Source organism: Vulpes lagopus, chromosome 19 (assembly GCF_018345385.1).
Source record: "Vulpes lagopus strain Blue_001 chromosome 19, ASM1834538v1, whole genome shotgun sequence".
NCBI lineage: Eukaryota > Metazoa > Chordata > Mammalia > Carnivora > Canidae > Vulpes > Vulpes lagopus.
The window spans coordinates 6897680-6903201 of record NC_054842.1 but is presented as its reverse complement, the minus strand read 5'-3'; positions in this window follow the sequence as shown (position 1 = coordinate 6903201).

Here is a 5522-nt window from a genome sequence, read left to right as displayed (position 1 = left end):
GGGAATGTGCATTTTTAGAGCCTCCATGCGACTGATGGAGGTGGTACCTGGGTTGCACTTTGAGAATTTCTGCTCTATTATTAAACAAGAAAGGTTGGCTGAGGTTCCAGGATTCCAGAAAAATGTAGTTTTCCTACCAGGTTTCCAGACACTCCAGCCATAAGGAGAAAACGTCATAGTCTGGGGGGTCTAACCCAAATGTCAAATTGGACTCTCTGCTGGGGGGACCAGATTACACAGGTTTCAAGAGGAACAAAGTCTAGCTTGATCCAAGCCCTAGTTGACATCCCAGGTACCCAGTTGGGAGCTGGGTTTCGCAGACAGAGGGGCCCTAGCACGGCTCTGGGTTTTCTGTCTGAAGGTCCTGGACACTGAGAGATTCTGGAAAAGGGATCAAAGTCAGGAGGAGGGGAATGGCAAGAACTAGATGGGGTTTCAGGATCTCGACCGTAGGCCAACATCACATGTGGTGTGGCTGAGACAACTAGTTTTATCATTCACTAGTTGTGTGCTAACTTTATAGGTCCTCATTTTTCAAATCTGTGAAATGAGATAACAATTCCTATTTCTGAGTGATGCTGTGAGGGTGATATAAAGTCTTTAAGGCACCCACTATGGCACTTATGGCACACCATAGGTTCTCAACATACAGGGAAGGTTACTACCATCATTAGAGGGTGGAGTTCTGGTTCCTGCTATACTCTAGAGAGCTAATCAGAAAATCAGACTTTGGCAAGGCCAGCTAATGGAAGCTTCTCCCAATGTTTAATTAGATGAGCAAATCTAAAAATCTAGTATTATTAGCTACATAATTTTGAGCTTGGGAATTTTGCAAACTCCCAGATTTGAGCAAAAACCCTTAGGGATTTTGCTTTTGTTGTAAGATCTCACTTATTAAAAACAAACAAACAAACACAAATTTTAATTCTTGGGTCACTTTCCCAATGTCATTAGCAGATATATATTACATAAATCAATTATCACAAATTGAATTATGCTTCATATTATAATCATAAGTTAGGTGTCTCATCACCAAGTAAGTTCATTAGTTTTGGAAGAATACCATTGTTAACCATATGTGACTCTGTACAAAACCACTTATTTACATACCATATGCTGTCTCACAGTTTTAATAAATTCTAGTTTTAAATTTTTAAATTCGTGTTGCCTTGAATTAAAAAAAATGTAGAGTTAAAAAATAAAGAAACTCAGAACAGTTTGGCAAGGGCTAGGGGAAAGGTCAGCTCCCATGCTGTGTAGGCAACCAGGTTTTATGGCAGTGGGGTAGACCTTGAACACTTCAAGAGGAGTGTGAGGCAGCAGTGGTCCTCACTGTCCTGGACAGAAGAGAGTAAGGTCCAGGTGCCTGAGGCTGTAGCATCGGGGGCTCAGCAAAGCAGATGTATAGAGCTGGATTTCAAGGTCCAGGCCAGTAGGGGTGGCCTGCCTCACTTGGACTGAGATTTCCTCCGTACTCTAGCTGGAACCATCCATTATTTGGGATTCACTCAACCTTTTGGGGCTGGAGTTGGGAATGTGCATTTACTTTAAAGCATCACTTTCCTTTGCTTATGACTTCCTTTCTACCTCTGGTTCCCACCTGAGAAACACTGTCCGGGGAGGTGACAGATGTGTGGAGCAGGGTTCTCAGCTTTTTGTGTTTGTAGCACCCTCGTGGATTTTCGGCAGCACACAGTAAGGGTGCTAGAAGTCAGTCCAGCACCAGCTAACCAGCCACCATTCCAGCATAACCTCTCACTGTATACAATGTCTCATGCTGCCTTAGAGCATCTCCCACCCCTTACTCCCTGGTCCCACCCCCTAGTCCCCATGATTCCCTTCAGAATCATGCTTCCATTTAAGCTAAGCTGCTACTCCTCTGACTACATTCTTGAATACAGCTGAAAGCACAGTTCTCTCATTCTTTCTCTAAGTACTGTCTGACTTTCTACTGTGCCTTCTCCCTGTCCTTCCCAGCAAGCAGTGTTCCCTTTATGCTGCCCTGTACCACTCGGAGGGGCAGCTAACGTACTGAAAAGTATCCCCTGATGGGGAGGAGTAAGTCTTTCACAGTGATTAACAGTTGCCGGCACATTTGTATGGCAGCTGTTTTCTGGGATATGGGGATGGAGAGCTGTTGACACAGACAGGTGGAGGAGACACACAGAACTCCAAAGTGGGAGTTGAAGTAGACAGAGACAGATGAAGCACAGTTCAGTGCTTTAGAAGAGCAAACTATTTCTACAAAAAAACCTTTTTTTCACAGAAGACAAACAATTGTAAACCATCCCTGAGCCAAGTTGTAGCCTCCACTTCTGGCTTCCCTTATTTCCTATGAGGTAAGAGTATGTGCCCCATGTGCGGACTGACTCCACACACCAGTTGGTTAGCTGGATTGTTATAATGATGCTGGAGCTTCCAGCTGGTGGGCCTGGCTTCAGTAGCTAGGGCATGAACTAATATGAGACGTTAGAACTGACTTCTGCTCCTCCTCCAGAGTGCCAGTTTGTCCCTGTGGTTTCTCTCTTGTTTGCTGATAAAATCGCAATGTGTTCATGTTAATTGAATTTGTCTGGCTGAAACTGTTTTCTGATGTCATTATGAATGTGAAATGACAATTATTACATACAAGAATTTCAAACAAAGCATACTCCTTATAAATAAATGTAAAGTTAATGTTGTATGGAAATGGCATAATCTTAAAATTGAAAACATGAATGTCAGCAACTTTACCATCTACATGGTTTTGAAGGCCTTAAGCAGTTAAATGCATTGCCCCCAACATGCTAGCTTTTCATACACTGTTAAGTGAATCTCTGATGTTTAAAAGAGGTTCCTTTTACCTTGAGATTTTGCAGAAGGAAATACATACCAGTGAATTTCTCAGGTCCCATTGGCCAGCACTATTCAAAGTATGGTCTGAGGACTGTACTAGTCAGCCAACTGTTTGTGAGCAGCCCATGAGCAGGTGAGTAAGGAAGTGTAGAGGACACATTTAGATTTTATAGCAACTTGACATTGTTGCCACCCAAGCAATGATCAGTGGCTTTGTTTGAATGGAGTATATGACCAGTTTTATGGTGGGCTTCATGGTGAGTCTCATGTGGCATGAGCTGCAAACTAGCTCTGCCTGGTAGGGCCACATTCAAAGTTGGAAGTGAACAACTTGAATCTGTTGAAATTGCTTGAAAACTTCTTACATTTTTGTCAACATACCCTGTGGGAATGGTTTATCTACTATGAGTCTACAAATGCTATTAAAACAAAACACAGAAATAATTTAGATATACTTTATTCCCTGTGAATCACATTTCCAATCCAATTTAGGATACCAAACCATTTGTTGCATTAAAACCTTTAAATGGTGATATACATGGTGTTAAAAATGTGCACATAGATGCTTAATATGGGGGATTGCTAACTCATAATTTTTGGCTTTGTTTTAAGTGTGAGTCACTGACATTATGACTGTAATAATGATTCTCTCTATTCATTGCCTCTATGTACACTTCTAATGAATTTGATACACGTTATTGTTCTTTCTCCTGTCTTATTTATTCTTATTGTATTTGTCAATGAATTGATATATTTATTGATATGTAACTTTGTGCCTGCTGAATAATAAAACATGTGGACTTACATTTGTATGTAAGTATCTGCTTTTTTCAAAATTTCATTTTTTCTAGTATTTCACTTTTATTGCATTTTATAAAATTGTCAGTCTGTGATGGACTGGAATTTAAAGAAAAAGTGTTTTCTTCTACCACACACAGAGAGAATCAATTCTATAATAATATGAGTAAGTGAGATCCATGAAGAACATATACCTCCAAATCACTTTGGGGGCATTGATGCAGATTCCCAGAAGCAGAATCTCTGGGGACAGTCTCAAGAATTTAAACAAGCTACTCAGGGTATTCTGAGTCTTACTTGAATTTGGGAAAGACCTGACTGTAAAACGACTGTCTACTATATGATAAGCCTGACATGAGGTTAGGATTCTTGGGAGGCTGAGATACAAAGGAAAACAGATTGTCTTCAAAGTACATCCATCCCTGACTGCTTTACTCGGGACTGATCATAAGGTCATTTTCAAACTTACATCCATCCCTGACTGCTTTACTCGGGACTGATCATAAGGTCATTTTCAAAGTCTAGGCAATAACAGAAATCTAGTTGGTGCCTAGGGAAACATTCCCAAACCGGAAAACTTCAGTTTTATTTTTTTGACTGTGGGCAATGTAAATGACCAGCATGACGGACTGTTGGCAGATTAATTGCCAAATAATATAGGAAAATGAACATGGCTAATTCATTTATTAATAGGACTGTGTGTTTGCCTTGACAATCTCAATGACTCAATTAAGTCAATATTGTGGCCCTCTTGTAGCTTTTTTGACAGTTAACTGTTGAGGAAAAAGGAAATATATTTGAAACTGAGTTTAGTAATCCCTACAATTCTCCTCCCCCCAACTGGATCCTCTTCTCAATTTCCTCATTTTTATCATGAAAAAACCATTGCTCCATACTTGGATTACTGTAGTAGCCTCCATGCTCAGTAGTTGTCAGAATTTTATTTTAAGAGGGAACCTAAAAATGTATCCCCTGGCTTGTATGTCTGGTGATTGTCTCCTAGTGGAAATCGTGAGGCCATTAATTTCACTAACTTGCATCCCCCAAATAGCTCTTATTCCAATTCCAAAAAGTCACATTCCATGAGAATTGGATATTTTGCTCAAAGTTTTGTGGGGAGATGAAGAAGATTCTGGATTTGGAGTCAGAATTTGAAAAGGCTCCTCTATATTTGAAATTATAAAGTAATTAGCTCATGTTTCCTTGAATTACATTTATATCATATGAATTTTTAAAATTTTATTTTTGACATTTTGGAGTTTGCTTTTTTCCTGAATTATAGCTCCCCCCCCGCCCCCCCCCCCCCTCCCTGGAGGTTTACCTGGTTGTTTTCAAGCAATAGTCCTTAAACATGGGAAATGCTGCCACACAGAGGCTGTTCGGCAATGTCTGAAGACATTTTTGGTCATCACAACTTGAGGGGGGGATAGTATTAGCATCTAATGGACAGAATCCAAAATGCCACTGAACACCTTCCAATGCATAGGACAACCACCCAGGACAATGAGTTTTCCAGTCCCAATTGTCAATAGTGCCAAGGATGAGAAACTCTACTCTAAAATTTATTAAGTAAACCACATTCCCCTTAAGGATTTGAGATGCTTCATTTATCATGTTTTAGATTCTTAAAATAATTTGGACCTATTTTTATACTTCCCATTATGTTTCTTTGGTCCACCTGTATATCCATGTTTCAATGACACACAGTGGCTTTATTTTATGCAGTGGCTTTATTTATTTTTATTTTTATTTTTTTAAAATTTTTTTTTATTATTATTTATTTATGATAGTCATACAGAGAGAGAGAGAGGCAGAGACACAGGCAGAGGGAGAAGCAGGCTCCATGCACCGGAAGCCCGATGTGGGATTCGATCCCGGGTCTCCAGGAT